This window comes from Salmo salar, chromosome 27, assembly GCF_965601325.2.
Source record: "Salmo salar chromosome 27, fSalSal1, whole genome shotgun sequence".
NCBI classification, from domain to species: Eukaryota; Metazoa; Chordata; class Actinopteri; order Salmoniformes; family Salmonidae; genus Salmo; species Salmo salar.
The window spans coordinates 18327477-18352479 of NC_138317.1; the positions used below are offsets into that span (position 1 = coordinate 18327477).

A 25003-nucleotide genomic window follows, 5' to 3' on the forward strand; every position below is an offset into this window, starting at 1 on the left:
TCTACGCAACACATATATTTCAACCATGCTATGATGTTTAACGTACAATTTGAATCTATCGAATAGAATCTACAGATTGCGTGTTGAAGATAAATACTTTTACTCAGAGTATTAGTATATTAGTAATTGACTGACCCGGTCTCTCCAGATCTCCTAACAGTACTATTTCTAGGGTCAATTTTAGATCAATGCTATGCATTTTCAGCCATTCCTGAACCTGCGACCAGAAACAGGGTACCTGAGGGCAATACCAAAATAAATGGTCTATTGATTCTGTATCCTCACAACAAAATCTGCAGAGCTTCGATTTTATGCCCCAAATACTCAAAATTTTTGTTGGTGGCAAGAATTCTATAAAATAATTTTTGCTGAAAAGCACAAAGTCTTGAATCTTGCATTGTTTTATATATCAACTCATACACCCTGTACCATGGAATCGGTACATCAAAAATCTCTTCCCAACTATTTTGCGATCTGTATGGCACAGTTGTCAACATCTTGGTCCTCAAATGAAACTGGTATACTTTCTTGTTTATGCTATTTTTATTCCTCCACCAGTTATGATCCTTTATATTGGGCAGACAGACCAGTTCCCTACCTCCTCCCGCTGCCACCCGCCTCCTCCATTTTGGGGCAATGCTGTAATCAATTGGTTGTACTTTTGGATTGAGCAGACCTTCCCGTACAATTCTGATAACTCCATGAAGGACATAACTCAACCATTACAATTTACAATATCATTTAAGGACAAAAATACCCTTTTCAAACATCTTTCCCATAAATACAGGTATTTTATCAACCAGCACATTTGAGTTCAGCTATAATATTGTGGTAATATTTGTTCTATCTTTTCAGGGGGATGAAATTGAAATTGTAGCCAGCTCTGCAGTCCTTGTTTGAAAAAGACAGATACTTTGAAAAAAGTATCATTTTCAATTAATAGAAAATGAGACATGGCAATCTGCACAAAGGCAAAAAGCCCATTTCTAAACAATGGATGAGCTTTTCTTATTAATCTACTTGAGAACCATTTAGGGTTCAAATAAAACTTATGAATGAGTGAAGCTTTTAGAGAGAGGTTTAGTGCTTTTATATTTAATAATCTCAACCCACCCAATTCATATTCATTATATAGATTGGCTCGTTTTATTTTGTCTGGTTTAGCGTCCCAGATAAAGCGAAATATTTTTTGCTCATATGATTTGAAAAACGAATCATCAGGATTAGGCAGCGCCATAAGTAAGTGAGTAAACTGAGATATGACTAAGCAGTTAATCAGGGCAATTTTTCCATAAATAGACAGGTATTTACCTGTCCATGGTTGCAGGATCTTGTCTATTTTTACAAGTTTTCTATTGAAATTCATTGTGGAGAGCTTATTTATTTATATCTTTTGTGATATGAATACCGAGTATGTCTACTTCACCATCAGCCCCATTTTATAGGTAAGCTGCAGGGTAATGTAAAAGTTGTATTTCTTAAGGATCCAATACGTAACATTGTACACATCATAATTCTGTTTTAGTCCAGAGTACAGAAACGTTATCTAGATCTTTAATGAGACATTGCAGGGATCTAGCTTGTGGACTTCACATAAAACTTGAGTCATCGGCATAAATGGACACCTTTGTTTTTAAGCCTTGGATTTCTAATCCTCTAATGTTGTTATTGGATCTGATTTTAATAGCTAGCATTTCGATGGCCATAATGAATAGATATGGTGACAGCGGACACCCTTGTTTAACTCCTTGACAATTCAAAACTCTGAGAAGTAGCCGTTATTTACTATTTTACACCTGGGGTTGCTAAACATTATTTTTACCCATTTTATAAGAGAATTACCGAAATTGAAAAAATCCAGGCATTTATAAATATAATCCAGTCTTACTTTATTAACTAGACAAGAGTTTAAAACAAATTCTTATTTTCAATGACAGCTTAGGAACAGTGGGTTAACCTCCTTGTTCAGGGGCAGAACAACAGATTTTTACCTTGTCAGCTTGATCTTGCAACCTTTCGATTGCAAGTCCAACGCTCTAACCAATAGGCTACCTGCCGCCCCAAACGAGCCAGTTTTAGTAGCAATTACGTGTCAGGCATTTTAATAGTCCAGGAGATGAGCACAGATAAGCCTTGATATGATAATAGGCATTTTCTGTGTATGTTTAAAATAAAGGAATTATAATAATATAGTGGGGGGAAATAAAATGATACTGCAACATTACCGAGGTCAAAGTATATCTCTCTCCTGATGGTAACCATGGTAATAACCAGGCTGAAGTCTGTTAAATAGTAACCCGTTCAGTTTATTTTTACGCCACCATCGCTTTGACCTCTCTCTCTCTTCTCACTCTCTCCATGTTCCTCTATATTTTCCTCCTCTTCAAGTAAAAATCTCCTTTTGTGCTGCCTGCAGTTAAAAGGAGAATATTCATAGTCATACAGTACAGTTGTCATGGAAACTAGGAATACTGATTTATCGCCCACATGTCTGGCTTGGTTGGATCCAGGAACCATAATTGGCTAACACCGTCCCATCTGGACTAAACTACTGTAGAACATGGAACAGGTTGTCAGAATAAAAATTTTGCAGTTATGTGTTCATTCAAAGATGTGTGTAATAACAATCCTTCAGTTTAGTGAGGGTGTTTTGTTTAACAAAACCCATCTGCATCAGTGGTTGAATTAAGTGTTATACGTTTAGACCTACTCTATCCATTGTTGATCAACAACAAATTAGAATGGTCCAAACACACCAAGACAGTCGTGAAGAGGGCACGACAAAGCCTATTCCCCCTCAGGAAACTAAAAAGATTTGGCATGGTTCCTGAGATCCTCAAAAGGTTCTACAGCTGCAACATCGAGAGCATCCTGACTGGTTGCATCACTGCCTGGTACGGCAACTGCTCGGTCTCTGACCGCAAGGCACTACAGAGGCTAGTGCGTACGGCCCAGTACATCACTGGGGCTAAGCTGCCTGCCATCCAGGACCTCTACACCAGGCGGTGTCAGAGGAAGGCCCCAAAAATTGTCAAAGACCCCAGCCAACCCAGTCATAGACTGTTCTCTCTACTACCGCATGGCAAGCGGTCCCGGAGTGCCAAGTCTAGGACAAAAAGTATTCTCAACAGTTTTTACCCCTAGCCATAAGACTCCTGAACAGGTAATCAAATGGCTACTCGGACTATTTGCATTGTGTGCCCTCCCAACCCAACCCCTCCTTTTACGCTGCTGCTACTCTCTGTTTATCATATATGCATAGTCACTTTAACTATACATTCATGTACATACTTCTTCAATTGGGCCAACCAACCAGTGCTCCCGCAAAGTGGCTAACCGGGCTATCTGCATTGTGTCCCACCCACCAACCCCTCTTTTACACTACTGCTACTCTCTGTTCATCATATATGCATAGCCACTTTAACCATATCTACATGTACATACTACCTCAATCAGCCTGACTAACCGGTGTTTGTATGTAGCCTCGCTACTTTTATAGCCTCGCTACTGTATATAGCCTGTCTTTTTACTCTTGTTTTATTTCTTTACCTACCTATTGTTCACCTAATACCTTTTTTGCACTATTGGTTAGAGCCTTGTTAGTAAGCATTTCACTGTAAGGTCTACACCTGTTGTATTCAGCGCACGTGACAAATAAACTTTGATTTGATAGAAATGTAGGGCATGGAGTTTGCTTTCAATTCCTTCACCATTCCAAGCCCAAAATTCACCGTAACCCTGTAGGAAAATGATATCTCTCAAAATGCTTAGCAGTTTTTTTCTTGGTGTGGCAACATGTGGGATGAAGTGCTGCTGCTACAGAGCTACTAGATTCAGAGAGACAGCATTTGTGTGTAAGTGGTCTTCAATCCTGGTCCTTTGAGACCCAGGATGTGTACAGTAGGTGTTTGTTCTAGTCCAGCTCGAACACAACTGATCAAGCCCTTGATTAGTTAAATCTGGTTTGTTATTATTGGTCTTCAACAAAGGGCTACACATCCAGTTGATCGACAGGACCAGAGTTGAACAACGCATGTCTGTGGGTAATAAATGAAGTGCACATGCTGCTGCTCCTGGTGGAGCATCTTTTGAACAGATGGAGATTTCCTATGTAGTCAAATATGATTTATCAACCCTGTTGGTTGGTTTCCTAAGCCAATGCCTCAATGACAATGTATAACTGTCAGTATTCTTCAGAGACGGAATACATATACATGACTGAAGAGTCAAATATAAAGGTTGACTGACAGTATGCTATAGCTGCCAAAATATCACCCTGTAGGCACATATTTTGAAATACAGTGCCTTCAGAAAGTATCCATACCCCTTGACTTATTCCACATTTTGTTGTGTTACAGCCTGAATTCAAAATGAATTCATTTTGTATTTTTCTACCCATCTATACACAATACCCCTTAATGACAAACTGACTTTTTTTATGTTTGCAAATTTATAAAAAATATGTATACAGATATATCTCATTTACATAGGTATTCACACCCCTAAGTCAATACATGTTAGAATAACCTTTGGCAGTGATTACAGCTGTGAGGCTTTCTGGTAAGTCTCTAAGAGCTTTCCACACCTGGATTGTACAATATTTTCTTCAAGTTCTGTCATTTTTAAGTCTGCCATGGATTGTCAAACAGATTTAAGTGAAAACTATAACTCGGCCCCTCAGGAACATTCGCTGTCTTCTTGGTAAGCAACTCCAGTGTAGATTTGGCCTTGTGTTTTAGGTTATTGTCCTACTAAAAGGTGAATTCTTCTCCCAATGTGTGGTGGAAAGCAGACTGAACTAGGTTTTCCTCTGGGATTTTGCCTGTTCTTAACTCCATTCTGTTTATTTTTTATCCTGAAAAACTCAGAGTCCATAATTAATGCAAGCATACCCATAACATGATCAAATCAAATCAATGCTTGAAAATATGGAGAGTGGTACTCAGTAATGTGTTGTATTGGATTTGCCCCAAACATAACACTTTGTATTCAGGAGAAAAATGTAATTGCTTTGCCACATTTTTTACATTATTACTTTAGTGCCTTGCTGCAAACAGGATGCATGTTTTGGAAGATTGTATTCTGTACAGACTTCCTTCTTTTCACTCTGTCAATTAGGTTGGTATTGTGGAGTTACTACAATGTTGTTGAGCCATCCTCAGCTTTCTCCTATCATGGCCATTAAACTCTGTATCTACTTTAAAGTCACCATTGGCCTCATGGTGAAATCCCTGAGCAGTTTCCTTCCTTTCCGGCAACTGAGTTAGGAACGACAACTGTATCTTTGTAGTGACTGGGTGTATTGATACACCATTCAAAATGTAATTTAATAACTTCACCATGCTCAAAGGGATAGCCAATGTCTGCTTTTTTAACTTCCAATGAGGCATTGGAAAACCTCACTGGTCTTTGTGGTTAAATCTGTGTTTGAAATTCATTGCTCAACTGAGGAACCTTACAGATAATTGCATGTATGGGGTACAGAGATGAGGTAGTCATTCAAAAATCATGTTAAACACTATTATTGCACACAGAGTGAGTCCATGAAACTTAATGTGATTTAAGCAATTCGTTAGGCTTGAATATATTTAGGCTTGCCATAACAAAGAGGTTGAATACTTATTGACTCAAGACATTTCAGCTTTTCATATTTAATTAATTTGTAAACATTTGGAAAAACATAATTCAACTTTGACATTATGGGGTATAGGTCAGTGATAAAAAAAAATCTAAATTTAAAATCCATTTTAAAATCAGGCTGTAACACATCAAAATGTGAAAAAAAGTCAATGGGTGTGAATACTACACTAATTATTTTGAGTGCTGTGTCCACAAAGCAGAGGGAAACCATCAGGTGGATTCCAGATGTTAGACAGCCCATCACAATCAATCATGCATGAAATAACACAACTTGGTTTTAAATTGGTTTATCCAGGGAACAAGGACATTAAATAATGTAATTACAGTGCATTCAGAAAGTATTCAGACCCCTTCCCGTTTTCCACATTTTGTTACGTTATAGCCTTATTCTAAAATTGATTAACTTATTTTTTTCCTCATCAATCGACACACAATACCCCATAATGACAAAGGGAAAATTGGTTTTTAGAAATGTTTGCAAATTTGTAAAATGTTTTAAACAGAAATACCTTATTTACATAAGCTCAAGTCCATCCTGTTTCCACTGATCATCCTTGACATGTTCCTACAGCTCGATTGGAGTCCACCTGTGGTAAATTCAACTGATTGGACATGATTTTGAAAGGCACACACCTTTCTATATAAGGTCCCACAGTTGACAGTGCATGACAGAGCAAAATCAAGCCATGAGGTCGAAGGAATTAAAAGTCCCCAAGAACACAGTGGCCTCCATTAATCTTAAATGGAAGAAGTGTGTAACCACCAAGACTCTTCCTAGAGCTGGCTGCCCGGCCAAACTAAGCAATCAGGGAGAACAGCCTTGGTCAGGGAGGTGACCAAGAACCCAATTGTCACACTGACAGAGCTCCAGAGTTCCTCTGTGGAGATGGGAGAACCTTCCAGAAGGACAACCATCTCTGTCAGCACTCCACCAATCAGGCCTTTATGGTAGAGTGACCAGACGGAAGTAAAAGGAACATGAATAAAGTATTCTCAGACCATGATGAAAGCAAGACTGAACTCTTTGGCCTGAATGCCAAGTGTCATGTCTGGAGGAAACCTGGCACCATCCCTACGGTGAAGAATGGTGGTGGCAGCATCATGCTGTGGGGATGTTTTTCAGTTGCAGGGACAGGGAGACTAGTCAGGATCGAGGGAAAGATGTACGGAGCAAAGTACAGAGAGATCCTTGATGAAAACCTGCTCCAGTGCGCTCAGGACCTCAGGCTGGGGCAAAGGTTCACGTTACAAAAGAACAACGACCAGAAGCACAGAGCCAAGAAAACGCAGGAGTGGGTTCGGGACAAGAATGTCCTTGAGTGGCCCAGACAGAGGCCGGACTTGAACCCGATCGAACATCTCTGGAGAGACCTGAAAATAGCTGTACAGCGATGTTCCCCATCGAACCTAACAGCGCTTGAGAGGATCTGGAGAGAAGAATGCATGACACTCCCCAAATACAGGTGTGCCAAGCTTGTAGACTTATAACCAAGAAGACTCGAGGCCGCAATCGCTGCCAAAGGTGCTTAGACAAAGTACTGAGTAAAGGGTCTGAATACTTATGTAATTGTGATATTTCATTTTTAATTATTTTTGTATAAATTTGCAATGAAAAAAAATAAATGTTTTTGCTTTGTCATTATGGGGTATTGTGTGTAGATTGATGAGGGGAAAAAACAAGGTAAGCAATTTTAGAATAAGGCTGTAACATAACGAAATGTGGAAAAAGTCAAGGGGTCTGAATATAGCCAACTGTTATATGCTACACTATGTATTGTAGCCTAATGATAATACCAGCAATGAGGTGCATAATTGTTATTCTCTCAGATGTGGGCACTTTTCAGACACAATTTAATGTTTTAGTCTTTAGCCAAAAATGTTTTCTTTAGCCAAAAATGAATGTGTAGTTGTTTGGCTGTTGTCTTGTTCGTTTGTGAGCATTTAGTCTACCGTCCATCCTGTAAACCTATACCGTTATTGCGCACAACCTTCCCACACACTTTCCCCTCTCTCGTAACCTCATCTTGTTACGCTGCGTGTTTGTGTGTGCGCGAGAGCGAGAGACAGAGAGAGAGTATAATCGAGAGAGATTTCACCAATCACTTTACAACACCTCCTTCGCCTCTTTCTGACTATTTGCGTCTCAATCATCTCGTTGCAAGTGACGGAGCTAGAGGAACAGCGACAAGAGAGATGGGCGACACTGTATACAAGATCACCAACCTGTGCGACGCCGTCGATCAATCCATCTTTCCAAGCTACGGATAAAGTCTGACGCAGCACCATAGAGAAATATATTTGACGGTAGAACAGAGGGAGCATCAAAGCTGCAACTCCTTTGAATTAATTAGCCAGTTACTTTGGAATGTGATGCATTTACAATACCTGTCGGTTTATTTTACTTCAATGAAGGATGACAGACTACGGACGCGTCCACAGCTTCCCCGCTGCTATCAGCAAACAGAATGTAGTCTACGAATTGTAAAATAGTCCATGTTTAACGTATCTTCTGGATTTTGGGCATATGCGCGCATTGGAAAGGTATAATACGTCTATAGGCTATATTTTATTTATTGATGGACAGACGTGGTGTGTACGCGCACATAGCCTAAGCACGATGATGCATTCGTAGCCTAGCTGTTGGCATACACCCTAAATCTCTACACACGTTTCTGCATGTATGATAACCCCGACCTTGTCATATCGATGAAAGTAGGGGTGATTTATGTTACGCATTTCACCTATTTCAATACTGACACATCGTTCTGGGAATTTCAATCACATTTCTGATGGCTTGCAATAATCAGCAGTTTATTTCACAGAAATACTGAATGCATTTGACAAACAATTGACAGATTAGCCTACTTGTGTATTGATCATTATATTGATCATTAGGCTATCAGAGAGTGTTTTTAAATAGAACGCCAGTTACGGTATTGAAAGAGTAATAGGCTGCAAAAATAAACACAACAAAAAGATGAAAAAGATCAGCCTCAGAAGAGATTCTGTAGGTTACCGAGAAAACGGCAAAGGGGTCACATTTCAGCGTTGGGGTTGTGTGACAGTCGGAAGAGAAGGAGCCGGGGTAAGAGACCAAGGAGACGCTTCGGCCAAGGAGCCTTCTGTGGGACTGCACGACAAGGAGCTACCGCTGCCAGCGTTGAAAAGCATGGCTTGGGGTTGGTGGAAGAAAGAATCGAATAATCTTGAGACATCATAACGATCATTATAACAATATACATCACGATATCTTTTGAGTAATAGGCCTACCACATTTTTGATTGTGTTAAGAGGTGTGGCAAGTAGCCATTTCCCCCCAAAATATATATTGGTCATTATTAGCATATTTTAACAAAGGCTATTTATAATGTGTATGTTGTATTTACTAATATGTATAATCTAAAGACTGTGCAGGTATATTTGAATAATAGCCTACTTGTATTCTTAGTTGCACTGACCATATAGCATTGTAATAATGGTATGTTTAGAAAGACATTACCACAGACACAAGCCAAGTCCATGTCACAAGCTACACAAACTTACTTAAAAACAGTATCCTGTTAATGTGCTTCTCCAAAATCTGCACACTGATGAGAACTGCCAGCAAGATGAACAGCCTTATCACTCATTGTCCTCAAAAATTCACAACATTTTGGCAAAGGACATGTGCTTACTTCACAGAGAGCTATCTTAATTTAATGAAAGTGTATTATCATAAATGCAATTGCACACACTTAAAGAACATATACAGTAAAGGTGAACATTTTCAAATGCATACTAATTTAGCTTAAAATAATGAGATGTACACACTCCTATTCCTATCCAACGTGATTTGAAGAGTACCAATTTCGTAGTGATAAAGGAGTATGGATATTAGGCCACTTTAAGTGTCTCAAATGTGGTCACAGAGAATACTGTTGAGCACAAGCTAACTAAAAAAGGAGAGGACCCTATACCCTATTACTGGACACATCTGAACCTACCTGTGTTGTGGACCAACAAAACCTGGAACCTTTCTACTAACCCCCCTGCTTAAGCAACTTGGAAACCAACCTTGACTCTGTTGACTCCCTGATATAACTCAGTTGTCGAGCTGCAGTACTTGGAAATCAACGACTCACAACCTGACTTTTGGGTAAGGCCTGTAAATCTATCAGCGTCTTTGATGATTTGTCCATGTAATCCTCTCCAATGTTGAATGTCAGAAGTGTCTAACTGAGACTGAATTGTAACTTTAAACTGCAATTACACTGAAGTTCCAATATATAGCCGCCTCGACAAGGGCCCTGTCCAGAAACAACCCCAAGCTCCAACCCCTATGGCCATGTGAATCTGAATTAATTTCATAGGTATAAGTGATATGGTAGTAGCTCCTTCGGCTTGTATGTTACTGATTGCTCAAAAGTGTTATTGTAACATTAGTTTTGGCCTTGGCCATGCATGCCATGTACTGTTCAGAGGCTACCTGAACAGTCACATCACACCTTGATTTGTTGATGGAGGACCTGAGGCTCACAATGTTGTTTTTACCAGTATTTCTTCCTGGTTAATGTATTGTAACCAATAATGTAGTGGAGTCTTTTTATATTTGGTGAATACCCTTATGCACCTATTATTCTAAATTAGCATTGTTAGTGTTAGCGTTAGTGTTAGCGTTTGGTACTCTGCACCCTTTATATACCCCAACGTCTATGTCCGCCTTTTTACCCCTACATCCCTGCTTGTAACACTACAGTATACTTAGGTTCTTAGTTTGTTCCTGTTAAAACACTAGTCTTGCCATTTCCAAATTTTAGCCAGAATTAAATAATTACCGATGGTGGATTTTCTACAACTCGTTTTCAGAAGTTTTTGACATGCACATTCTTGGTGTGTCCTGGATTGGAGAGAGTTGACACTTGACTTAGCAATAAGCAGTCTCATTCCGTGAGCTGTATGACATTCCATCCAGGTTTGCCGCACGCACTGAATTGGTCACACCATGGGACAGACAATTTCTAAACTCACTAGACCCAGGATATGCTGCTATGCAAATCCAAGGCACTGCTGATAGCATAGTTGTGGAAAAACCTCCATACTCAATGATAGTGTTCCAGCCCTTGTTCTGTGCTCAGTCTACCTGGCAAATACATGAGTTCCACATCTTATTGGATGCTAGTCATAAAACAACTCGGAACTTTTGCCATCAAGATGTCTATTGATGACGTGCTTCTAAATATAAAGCTCCTGTTTTCTAACTCAGTTTAGCCCTTATATAGCATTAGCTTTGTACTGTACCTAACAGATTGGAAACTGGAGTTAGTGTGTGCAGTGAAAACTTCAAATGGATAGTTGTCATGGTAACAATAGAAAAAGGGGAGCATTGGGAACAGCATTGAAGCAGATATTAACCTACAGTAGATGCTGTGGCATACTCTTGCAGTATCATTCCTGTTGCTCACACACATAAAATTGTTCAGCCAACACTAATCAAGTGTGTTTGAGTGTAGTTAGCTACATATTATGTTAATTAATCCCAGAATGTAAGCCTCTGGCGATATCTATTAAACTACTAATATTTAGCATTTTTTAAGATGGTCATAAGATGGACCATTGCTATTTGATTTGGAATTGTAGGACCCGTGTAGGTATCCAAAATAAATATAAAAAAAAATATTTGATGAAACATTGAATTTTGCTTTACTGCTATTAGCCCATAGAAACGCATTGAATAATACATTCTATACAGGGCATGTTTTTTTACAAAAATAAATAAAAAGGAAGTATGATTTTAAATGTCTGAAATGCATCTAAGAGATATCAGAAAGCATCAGGGATGGAAAAAAAGGTGGTTTCAAAATAAGCCTATTCACCTGTGAAGTTTGTGGGCGTCATAGAGCAAAACGGACGACACGTTCATTCCAAATAATGGCCTCAAACCCTTCAGACTTTACAGATGTTTTCATGAGAAGACCTGTGCTGAGTTGGCAAGTGGACGGGACCGACTTTAGATGAGTCCTGTAAATCCTGTGGGCGTCGTTGAACAGAATGGACGACATGTTCCTATTCGTTCTGACTTTACAGATGTTTTCATATAAAAAAAATACTTATTAAAATATGTTTTATTGTCACAGACCGGATAGGTGCAGTGAAATGTGTTGTTTTATAGGGTCAGCCATAGTAGTACGGTGCCCCTGTAGCATATTAGGGTCAAGGGCACAGTGACAGATTTTTCACCTTGTCGGCTCGGGTATTCAAACCAGCAACCTTTGAGTTACTGGCCCTCCGCTGGTCAACAAAAGCCAGAGATTGTTTTGAATAGGCCATGTATTCCTATTACTTCTTAAAAATGTAGAGATGTAGGCCGATAAAGTATTAGTCCACAAAAATATCTCAAACTCATGAACAGAGAAACACATGTGGAAGGCTTAGGGCTATTGTGTACTTTTCAAACACCCACTCTCAATCTTCCTTGCACTCCCTATCTCTTTTTCTCTCTGTCCCTTTGTGTCTCTCTCTCTCTCTCTCTCTCTCTCTCTCTCTCTCTCTCTCTCTCTCTCTCTCTCTCTCTCTCTCTCTCTCTCTCTCTCTCTCTCTCTCTCTCTCTCTCTCTCTCTCTCTCTCTCTCTCTCTCTCTCTCTCTCTCTCTCTCTCTCTCTCTCTGTGTATCAGTTATCTGGAAGCTGTTACCACCCACACACACTCTGGCCTGATATCAAATTTACATTTAGAATATAAACACACACACACAAATACAAAGATTTTCACAACGATGTCATCACACACAGACAATAATGTTATTTCAATGTTTAAATATTTTGTTGTGTGATATGTAATGATGTCACAGCAAGCGCCATAAGGCATGTGTTTGCACTAGGATACCAGTTAAGGTGTCTTATTACTGTTCCATGCCTCTGGTACCAGGCCCTATGCAAAACTATTTGATTTGTTCCTCACACATGATTGTGAAAAATTCACTCTAATTTGCACATTGTGTGGGTGGTGTTTGTGTACTGTACGTGTAGTGTGTGTGTGTGTGGTACTGTATGTTGGTGTGAATTGACTGTGGCCTGGATGATTAACGCTCAAGTCTCTTGCTCCAAATTATTAGTTGTGCCAATGTCTTATGGTTCAAGTGGAAGCTTTTAGAGTTGTTACCATGGATGAAAAACAATGAGCTGGAATCCAGAATAGAACATATAGAGAGAGAGAGAAAGAACGAGAGAGAGAGAGTGACTCACTGCTCAACGTCAGAATGGCTCACCATCCCATTCTGACATGTGAACACTTATACAATAATGTACACCTTGATCAGGACAGTGTCATAACCTTTACTAAGGACCTAAAGGATGCAACACTTAGCAGGGACCCATCACCCCAGCAGCAGCGGCCCCCCGCTCCACTATCTAAAACAACAGCACCCCCACCATCCCCAGGATAGAAGAGCCAGACACCGCTTATTACAGCACAACTCTACAAGACCTGGCCCAACACAGCACAGATTTACCAGACCAAACCCGCTTCAGGACAGTACTACTAGACCCGGCCCATCCCAACACAGCTCTACTAGACCCGGCCCATCACAACACAGCTCTACTAGACCCGGCCCACCACAAGACAGGTCTACTAGAACCAGCCTATCATAACACAGCTCTACTAGACCCAGCCCATCCACAACAGAGCTCAACTAGACCCGTCCCATCACAACACAGCTCTACCAGACCTGGCCCATCACAAAACAGCTCTACCAGACCTGGCCCATCACAACACAGCTCTATTAGACCCGACCCACCACAACACAGCTCTACTAGACCCGTCCCATCACAACACAGCTCTACTAGACCCGGCCCATCACAACACAGCTCTACTAGACCCGGCCCATCACAACACAGCTCTACTAGACCCAGCCCATCACAGCACAGCACTGACCACTACTGTAAGGTTGGGCAGAATACTTTCCTTCAGAGAACTGGACCATATGATGCAGTCTACACCATGTGTAATTTCCCAGCAGCATACCACCCTGCATCCCACTGCTGGCTTGTTTCTAAAGCTAAGCAGGGTTGGTCCTGGATGGGAGACCAGATGCTGCTGGAAGTGGTTTTGGAGGGCCTGTAGGAGGCACCTTTCCTGTGGTCTAAAATTAAAAAAATACCCCAGGGCAGTGATCTGGGACATTGCTCTGTGTAGGGTGCTGTCTTTTGGATGGGGTGTCCTGACTCTCTGTGGTCACTAAAGATCCCATGGCACTTGTCGTAAAAGTAAAAGTAGGGGTGTTAACCCCGGCGTCCTGGCTAAATTCCCAATCTGGCCTTCAAAACATCATGGCCAACTAATCATCCCCAGTTTACAATTGGCTCATTCATCCCCCCTCCTCTCCCCTGTAACTATTGCCCAGATTGTTGCTGTAAATTAGGATGTGTTCTCAGCCAGATTTCTTACCTGGTAAAATAAGGGTTAAATAAATAAATAATAAAATCATTCAGATCATCAGCCGACATATAGTGAGGTAACTTCTGACAAAAGACACCTAGAACTACCAGAGATTGGAGAGGTGTGCCAACTATTGCATTTAATATGCAGACTACTGGACTAGACAGACCTTTTAATTCACTCACACACACTCACACTCTCACACACACAGACACACACACAAGAAACAGATATGTACAAAAGGTTGCAGATTGCATTGCATTGTACTTATTTTTAGTGCAATCTTATTCCATTCTTATTGATTTGTTTATACAGTTGAAGTCGGAAGTTTACATACACCTTAGCCAAATACATTTAAACTCAGTTTGTCACAAATCCTGACATTTAATCCAAGTAAAAATTCCCTGTCTTCGGTCAGTTAGGATCCCCACTTTATTTTAAGAATGCGAAACGTCAGAATAATAGTACAGATAATTATTTATTTCAGCTTTTATTTTTTTCATCACATTCCTAGTGGGTCAGAAGTTTACATACACTCAATTAGTATTTGGTAGCATTGCCTTTACATTGTTTAACTTGGGTCAAACGTTTTGGGTAGCCTTCCACAAGCTTCCCACAAGAAGGGGTGAATTTTGGCCCATTCCTCCTGATAGAGCTGGTGTAACTGAGTCAGGTTTGTAGGCCTCCTTGCTCGCACATGCTTTTTCAGTTCTGCCCACACATTTTCTATAGGATTGAGGTCAGGGCTTTGTGATGGCTACTCCAATACCTTGACTTTGTTGTCCTTAAGCCATTTTGCCACAACTTTGGAAATACACTTGGGGTCATTGTCCATTTGGAAGACCCATTTGCGACCAAGCTTTAACTTCCTGACTGATGTCTTGAGATGTTGCTTCAATATATCCACATAATTGTCCCTCCTCATGATGCCATCTATTTTGTGAAGTGCACCAGTCCCTCCTGCAGGAAAGTACCCCCACAACATGATGCTGACACCCTCATGCTTCACGGTTGGGATGGTGTTTTTCAGGTTGCAAGCCTCCCCCTTTTTCCTCCAAGCATAACGATGGTCAAACAGTTCTATTTTTGTTTCATCAGACCAGAGGACATTTCTCCAAAAAAGTACAATCTTTGTCCCCATGTGCAGTTGCAAACTATAGTCTGGTGGCCTTTCAGGTTATGTCGATATAGGACTCGTTTTACTGTGGATATAGATACTTTTGTACCTGTTTCCTCCAGCATCTTCACAAGGTCCTTTGCTGTTGTTCTGGGATTGATTTGCACTTTTCGCACCAAAGTACATTAATCTCTAGGAGACAGAACGCGTCTCCTTCCTGAGTGGTATGACGGCTGCATGGTCCCATGGTGTTTATACTTGCGTACTATTGTTTGTACAGATGAATGTGGTACCTTCAGGCGTTTGGAAATTGATCCCAAGGATGATCCAGACTTGCAGAGGTCTATAATTTCTTTTCTGAGGTCTTGGCTGATTTGTTTTGATTTTCCCATGAAGGTAGGCCTTGAAATACATCCACAGGTACACCTCCAATTGACTCAAATTATGTCAATTAGCCTGTCAGAAGCTTCTAAAGCCATGACGTCATTTTCTGAAATTTTCCAAGCTGTTTAAAGGCACAGTCAACTTAGTATATGTAAACTTCTGACCCACTGGAATTGTGATACAGTGAATTATAAGTAAAATAATCTATTTACATTTTACATTTAAGTCATTTAGCAGACGCTCTTATCCAGAGCGACTTACAAATTGGATCTGTAAACAATTGTTGGAAAAATTACTTGTGTCATGTACAAAGTAGATGTCCTCACCGACTTGCCAAAACTATAGTTTGTTAACGACTCCAATCTAAGTATATGTAAACTTCCGACGTCAACTGTAACAATTCTTTATTTTTTTGCCACTGGTACCATGATAGTAATTATATGTGTAATGATAGGTATGTGTATATGTATGTATACAGTGCCTTCGGAAAGAATTCAGACCGCCTGACTTTTTACACATTTTGTTATGTTACAGCCTTATCCCAAAATTTATTAAATTGTTTGTTTTTTCGCTCATCAATCTATACACAATACAACATAATGACAAAGCGTAAACAGGTTTTTAGAAATGTTTGCAAAAATTTTTTAAAGAATGTTATATACCTTATTTACATAAGTATTCAGACCCTTTGCTATGAGACTCGAAATTGAACTCAGGTGCATCCTGTTTCTATTGATCATCCTTGAGATATTTCTACAACTTGATTGGAGTCCACCTGTGGTAAGTTAAATTGATTGGACATGATTTGGAAAGGTACACACCTGTCTATATAAGGTTGACAGTGCATGTCAGAGAAAAACCAAGTCATGAGGTCGAAGGAATTGTCTGTAGTGCTCAGAGTAAGCATTGTGTCGATGCACAGAACTGGGGAAGGTGTGAGAAAACATTTCCTAGAGCTGGCCGCCCGGCCAAACTGAGTAATCGGGGGAGAAGGGTCTTGGTCAGGGAGGTGAACTCTAGAGTTCCTCTGTGGAGATCGGAGAACTTTCCAGAAGGACAACCATCTCTGCAGCAGTACACCAATCAGGCCTTTATGGTAGAGTGACCTGACAGAAACCACTCCTAAGTAAAAGGGTCATGACAGCCTGCTTGGAGTTTGCCAAAAGGCACCTAAAGACTCTCAGACCATGAGAAACAATATTCTCTGGTCTGAAGAAACCATGATTGAACTCTTTGGCCTGAATGCCAAGCGTAACGTCTGGAGGAAACCTGGCACCATCCCTACAGTGGAACATGGTGGTGGCACCATCATGCTGTGGGGATGTTTGTCAGCGGCAGGGACTGGGAAACTAGTCAGTATCGAGGAAAAGATGAACGGAGCAAAGTACAGAGAGATCCTTGATGAAAACCTGCTCCAAAGCGCTCAGGATCTCAGGCTGGGGTGAAGGTTCACCTTTCAACAGGACCATGACCCTAAGCACACAGCCAAGACAATGCAGGAGTGGCTTCGTGACATGTCTCTGAATGTCCTTGAGGGGCTCAGCCAGAGTCCTTACTTGAACCTGATCGAACATCTCTGGAGAGACCTGAAAATAGCTGTGCAACAATTCTCCCCATCCAACCTGACAGAGCTTGAGAGGATCTGCAGAGAAGAACAGGAGAAACTCCCCAAATACAGGTGTGCCAAGCTTGTAGAGTCATACACAAGAAGACTCAAGGCTGTAATCGCTGCCAAATGTGCTTCAACAAAGTACTGAGTAAAAGGTCTGAATACTTATTTAAATGTAATATTCCCGTTTTTTTCTACATTTCTAAAAACCTGTTTTTGCTTTGTCATTATGGGGTATTGTGTATAGATTTAATGAGGGTAAAAAAACTATTTTATACATTTTAGAATAAGGCTGTAACCTAACAAAATTTGGAAAAAGTCAAACAGTCTGAATACTTTCCAAAGGCACTTTATCTATGTATATGTGTCTATACAGTCCCAGTTTAAAGTTTGGACACACCTACTCGTTGTTTATTTTTACTATTTTCTACATTGTAAAATTATAGTGAAGACATCAAAACTATGAAATAACACATATGGAATCATGTAGTAACCAAAAAAGTGTTAACCTGTTAGGGCTAGGGGGCAGCATTGACACGGCTGGATAAAAAACATACCCGATTTAATCTGGTTACCACTCCTACTCAGTAACTAGAATATGCATATACTTATTACATATGGATAGAAAACACCCTAAATTTTCTAAAACTGTTTGAATGGTGTCTGTGAGTATAACAGAACTCAAATGGCAGGTCAAAACCTGAGAGATTCCTTTACAGGAAGTGGCCTGTCTGACCATTTCTGGAACTTCTTTGCCATCTCTATCATTTACTAAGGATCTCTGCTCTAACGTGACACTTCCCACGTCGTCCATAGGCTCTCAGAGCCCGGGAAAAAAGAGAATGTCGTCATTACAGCCCCAGGCTGAAACACATTATCGCCTTTCTCAAGTGGCCCATCAAGAGACACTAGCTTATGCGCGTGACCCCGACCGCCCCCGCCTTTGGGATTTTTTCCTCTGTTTGCCGAAAAGGAGATTCCCTGTCGGAATTTTATCGCTTTTCTACGAGAAAAATGACGTAAAAATTGATTTTAAACAGCGGTTGACATGCTTCGACGTACGGCAATGGAATACTTTGAATTTTATTGTCAGGAATTGCGCCAAGCGCGCGACACTTCTTTACTATTTCGGATAGTGTCTGGAACGCACGAACAAAACGCCGCTATTCGGATATAACGATGGATTATTTTGGACCAAACCAACATTTGTTATTGAAGTAGACGTCCTGGGTGTGCATTCTGACGAAGACAACAAAAGGTAATGACATTTTTATAATAGTAAATATGATTATGGTGAGTGCTAAACTTGCCGGGTGTCTAAATAGCGAGCCCGTGATGCCTGGGCTATGTACTTAGAATATTGCAAAATGTGCTTTCACCAAAAAGCTATTTTAAAATCGGACATATCGAGTGCATAGAGGAGGTCTGTATCTATAATTCTTAAAATAATTGTTATGCTTTTTGTGAACGTTTATCGTGAGTAATTTAGTAAAATGTTAGCGAATTCCCCGTAAGTTTGCGGGGGGTATGCTAGTTCTGAACGTCACATGCTAATGTAAAAAGCTGGTTTTTGATATAAATATGAACTTGATTGAACAAAACATGCATGTATTGTATAACATAATGTCCTAGGGTTGTCATCTGATGAAGATCATCAAAGGTTAGTGCTGCATTTAGCTGTCTTCTGGGTTTTGGTGACATTATATGCTGGCTTGAAAAATGGGTGTCTGATTATTTCTGGCTTGGTACTCTGCTGACATAATCTAATGTTTTGCTTTCGTTGTAAAGCCTTTTTGAAATCGGACAGTGTGGTTAGATTAACGAGAGTCTTATCTTTAAATGGCTGTAAAATAGTCATATGTTTGAGAAATTGAAGTAATAGGATTTTGAAGATTTTGAAAATCGCGCCACAGGCTGGCAGTGGCTGTTACGTAGGTGGGACGAATTCGTCCCGCCGGTCCCATAGAGGTTAAACAAATCAAAATATATTTTAGATTTTAGATTCTTCAAAGTAGCCACCCTTTGCCTTGATGACATCTTTGCAAACTCTTGGCATTCTCTCAACCAGCTTCACCTGGCATGCTTTTCCAACAGTATTGTAGGAGTTCCCACATATGCTGAGCACTTGTTGGCTGTTTTTCCTTCACTCTGTGGTCCGACTCATCCCAAACAATCTCAATTGGGTTGAGGTCGGGTGATTGTGGAGGCCAGGTCATCTGATGCAGCTCTCCTTCACTATCCTCGTTGGTCAGAAAGCGCTTACACAGCCCGGAGGTGGGTTAGGTCATTGTCCTGTTGAAAAACAAATTATAGTCCCACTAAGCTCAAACCAGATGGGATGGCGTATCGCTGCCGAATGCTGTTGTAGCCATGCTGGTAAAGTGTGCCTTGAATCGTAAATAAATCACTGACAGTGTCACCAACAAAGCACCCCCACACATCACACCTCCTCCTCCATGCTTCACAGTAGGAACCACACATGCAGAGATCATCAGTTCAACTACTCTGCATCTCACAAAGACACGGCGGTTGGAACCAAAAATCAAAAAATGTGGACTCATCAGACCAAAGGACAGATTTCCACCGGTCTAATGTCTTTTGCTCGTGTTTCTTGGCCCAAGCTTCTTCTTATTGCTGTCCTTTAGTAGTGGTTTCTTTGCATCAATTCGACAATGAAGGCCTGATTCACGCAGTCTCCTCTGAGCAGTTGATGTTGAGACTTGAACTCTGTGAAGCATTTCTTTGGGGTTCAATTTTTGAGGCTGGTAACTGTAATGAACTTATCCTCTACTGCAGAGGTAACTGTGTCTTTCTTTCCTCCGGCGGTCCTCATGAGAGCCAGTTTCATCATAGCTCTTGATGGTTTTTGCGACTGCACTTGAAGAAACTTTCAAAGTTCTTAAAATGTTCCGCATTGACTGACCTTCATGTCTTAAAGTAATGATGGACTGTTGTTTCTCTTTGCTTATTTGAGCTGTTCTTGCCATAATATGGACTTGGTCTTTTACCAAATAGGGCTATCTTCTGTATACCGCCCCTACCTTGTTACAACACAACTGATTGGCTCAAACGTATTAAGAAGGAAAGAAATTCCACAAATTAACTTTTAACATGGCACACCTGTTAATTGAAATGCATTCCAGGTGACTACCTCATGAAGCTGGTTGAGAGAATGCCAAGAGTGTGCAAAGCTGTCATCAAGGCAAAGGGGTGGTTTCTTTGAAGAATCTAAAATATCTTTTGTTTTGTTTAACTCTTTTTTTGATTCCATATGTGTTATTTCATAGTTTTGGCGTCTTCACTATTATTCTACAATGTAGAAGAAAAAAATTAAGAAAAACCCTTGAATGAGTAGCTGTGTCCAGGTAGTGTGTGTGTGTGTGTGTGTATATGTGTGTATATATATATATATATATATATATATATATATATATATATATATATATATATATATATATATATACACACACACATATATATAATGTTTACTATTTTCTACATTGTAGAATACTTGTGAAGACATCAAAACCATGAAATAACACATAATCATAGAGTAACCAAAAAAGTGTCAAACAAATAAAAAGATATTTTATATTTGAGACTCTTCAAAGTAGACACCCTTTGCCTTGATGACAGCTTAGCCATACAAGATGAAGGAATTTTGAAAACTTATTTTGGTCATCTATACAAAAACATCCCACAAAAAGACTTACAACATACCCAATTAGACATTCAAGAAACATTTAACATGCTTGAATCAGTCATTAAAAACAACCAAAATTCATTGGATTACCCAATAACCCAACAAAAACTAAAGGAAAAGCTAAAATATATGAAACCAAATAAGGCCTGTTGTCTAGATAACATCAGAAATGCAGAGTATCATCAGAGTTGCAAAATTCTGTGCTTATTTTGTTCAACATGGTACTTACTATCCATTATCCACAAAAGTGGAGACAAATCAGACCCCAATAATTACAGGGGAATTTGCATAAACTGCAACTTGGGAAAGGTTTTCTGTAGCATTTTAAATTCATTAATTCAAACTTTTCTTCAAGAAAGAAATTTAATAAGTACATTTTAAATTGTCTTTCTCCCCATCCATCGCACTACTGACCATAAATATACCTTACACTCACTAATTAATAAACACGTCCACCAAAAAAAAGAGGGCAAAAAAAAAGTCTCCAATTTAAAGCACTTCAAACCCAAGAGCTGAGCCCAGAAACGAGCCCTCTCAGTCAGCTGGTGTTGGACCTAACCAACCAAGCTGACACCAGCACTGTTTAAAAAAAATAATTTTTAATTAACAAAACCATGAACAATCAAAGGACTCATATTTACAACATTGGAAAAAACTAAACAAAATTCCGAAGCCGACTAAATTGCTGTCTGGCCCTAAACAGAGAATATGAATTGGCTGATTATTTCTACTCTGTCAGAGATACGAAGCAGAGACCGATCCTTACCAAGTACAGGCTGGCAATAGAAACCGGCAGACATAAAAAGACATGGCTACCCAAAGAGGAGTGTGTATATGGTCACTGTACAACAGGGGAGGTAAAAACAGAGGATGCACTTTCTCTTTTAGTGTGATAAATATTCCCCACCAAGATATTCATTATTCACAGAAATTCTAAATTTATTCCAAATTTTAACTTATTAAACCCAGAGGAAAAACACAAAATACTCATGGGCAAAGGAGCAATGGCGCCTCTTCCAGCTAAATATGTATTTGCCTGCCATAGCCTAAGGGACACTGAATAATAGCATCTGCATAGTAAACAGTAACTTTAGTATTATTGTTATTAATATTATTATTGTTATTACTCTTATTATTATTGTTGTTGTGATTATTATTCAAAAAAGTTGTGGTACGGGTAGTAGGGGTGATGGAAATGATAGCAGTTTAGTGATGGTGGTGGTAGTAGTAGTAATGATGATGATAGTTGTAGTACTGATGTAATGGTGAGGATGAGAGTTAGTTTTAAGTTAGTTATAGTTTCATGTTCCATGTTTAGCCTTAGATATTTATTATATGTCTACTATTGACTGTTACCATTTCATTGTTGATATTTAAATAAAATGTATTTTTATTATTTACTACCTTTTTATCTTATTATTTTTTATTCTTTATAATTTTATTACAAAGCATATTGTATACGTTGTTGCTTTGGCAATATTGCCACAATATTTTTCATGCCAATAAAGCAGCGTGAATTTAAATGTAATTTGAGAGAGAGACAGTTTGATATAGGTCATCAATAAAACGTCACAATAAGGTGCAGAGCGTTTGATTTGCCTGCCGGGGGCAAGGAGACCCCAGCTCTGGTAAAACCTTTGACAATACATGCCATTTTCAAGGGATTGTTTAATTAATTTGAACTATTTGGTTGTAATATCATCACCTCTTGAAGAGCATAGTCAGAACAATTGCACACATTTAGCTCTATCATCAGAGTAATACAGCAAGTAACTGCATGCTTTTCATGATCAGTAAACTTTGTAAGTCGCTCTGGATAAGAGCGTCTGCTAAATGATGTAAATGTAACATCAATTGATCATGGAATTTCAGATACGTGAGGGTAGCCTCACGATATCGCTCAATTTTGTCCACCATTAATTGGGTGTTTGAGTGATTTAAAATAAAAGTGAACTATACCTGACAAGTATGAGTGGTTTAGGTTCATTTCCCATCCTTTGTTGGCTCTGCCTGTCAAGCAGCAGAAAGGCGCATTTGTCGATGTACTGTTAGCTGATAATGTTTACTTTGCAAGCTACTGGTAGAAACTTTGAACAGTTGGCTAATGTACTTTTTTCTTCAACCAACATAGGGCTGGCTACCTTTTAAAGTTAGCTAACATTATCCCTTTTCAACATTGTTATGAGCTCTTGAACACAAACATTTCAATTCATAAAGTTTTCGTAACATTGTGTATGTGTATGAGGCCTAAGAAACACAAAATAATTTCTCATTAAAAAAATGCATTATTGAACAGTAAGAGACTTATTTCAATAATATCCTCAGTTAGATTAGTCTAGCAGGCAGTACAAACCATTTTAGAAAAGTGTTTATATAATTACTAATAGTATTGCTAATTAAACAGTGCATTAAAAGGGAGCGCTTACTCTCATTGGAAAATAAATAGAAATTGACGTGGCAATCTCTCTACCCTTGTATCAGCAGACAACCGAACGGTACTAAACACTTTCAGTTAGGTAAGGTCTGAAGAAAACTGAGTGACGGGCTGACAGCACATAATGTCCTTAATGTACAAAAATAGCCAGGACTGAACATAGTCACTTTTTGAGCAAGAGTGTATGACATACAGTAGTTGGTGCATGAATCATATATTTCTTTTCAACGTATGGTATGCAGTTATTCAATTTTTTGGACCTGGGTTTAAAGTGGTCTTAAACTGTATAGTAAAACAGAGCCTCTACTCAATCAACTGTGTTTGTTTTTGGCCAAATTATCAAATCTCTGGTTCTCCATCCCATCAATATTGGCAGGTATGTTTGGGTAGTTGAGATCTTTCAGTGAGATAACTTGGAGGTGCGTAACTTGGTCTTGTGAGCAGGTCTTCTATCATGCATTCGGAAAGTATTCAGACCCCTTAACTTTTTCCACATTTTGTTACATTACAGCCTTATTCTAAAATGTATTAAATCGTTTTATACTGATCTATCTACACACAATACCCCATAATGACAAAGAAAAAAATTGTTTTTAGAAATTGTTGCAATTTATTACAAAGAAAAAAATGGAAGTTACATTTACATAAATATTCAGACCCTTTACCCAGTACTTTGTTTAAGCACCTTTGGCAGTAATTACAGCCTCAAGTCTTCTTGGGTATGACGCTACAAGCTTGGCACACCTGTATTTGAGGAGTTTCTCCCATTCTTCTCTGCAGATCCTCTCAAGCTCTGTCAGGTTGGATGGGGAGCGTCGCTGCACGGGCTCTGGCTCGGTCACTCAAGGACATTCAGAGACTTGTCCCAAAGCCACTCCTGCGTTGTCTTGGCTGTGTGCTTAGGGTCGTTGTCCTGTTGGAAGGCGAACCTTCGCACAAGTCTGAGGTCCTGAGCGCTCTGGAGCAGGTTTTCATCAAGGATCTCTCTGTACTTTGCTCCGTTCATCTTTTCCACGATCCTGACTAGTCTCCCATTCCCTGCTGCTGTAAAACATCCCCACATCATGATGCTGCCACCACCATGCTTCACTGTAGGGATGGTATTGGCCAGGTAATAAGCAGTGTCTGGTTTCCTCCAGACGTGACGCTTGGCATTCAGGCCAAAGAGTTCAATCGTGGTTTCATCAGACCAGAGAATCTTGTTTCTCATGGTCTAAGAGTCCTTTAGGTGTCTTTTGGCAAACTCCAAGTGGGCTGTCATGTGCCTTTCACCGAGGAGTGACTTCCGTCTGGCCACTCTACCATCAGTCCCTGATTTGTGGAGTGCTGCAGAGATGGTTGTCCTTGTGGAAGGTTCTCCCATCTCCACAGAGGAACTCTGGAGCTCTGTCAGAGTGACTATCAGGTTCTTAGTCACCTCCCTGACCAAGGCCCTTCTCCCCGATTGCTCAGTTTATCCGGACGGCCAGCTCTAGGAAGATTCTTGGTGGTTCCAAAATTCTTCAATTTAAGAATTATGGAGGCCACTGTGTTCTTGAGGACCTCAATGCTGCAGACATTTTTTGGTACTCTTCCCCAGATCTGTACATCGACACAATCCTGTCTCGGTCATCTATGGACAATTACTTTGACCTCATGGCTTGGTTTTTGCTCTGACATGCACTGTCAACTGTGGGACCTTATATAGACAGGTGTGTGCCTTTC

The 25003-nt window shown here is 39.8% G+C and overlaps 1 protein-coding gene across 3 annotated transcripts in view; it reads left to right on the forward strand.

The window, feature by feature from the left end:
- LOC106588535 (ras/Rap GTPase-activating protein SynGAP) overlaps positions 1–25003 on the forward strand; it is a 75510-nt gene that overhangs the window by 15767 nt on the left and 34740 nt on the right. Inside the window, exon 1 of one of the 3 annotated variants that reach the window (XM_045709675.2) lies at positions 7693–9775. The exons of the other annotated variants lie outside the window; for them this stretch is intronic. The gene's annotated coding sequence lies outside the window, so the exon portion shown is untranslated. Of the gene's footprint in view, positions 1–7692; positions 9776–25003 lie in introns of those variants that run through there. 3 annotated transcript variants of the gene reach the window in all.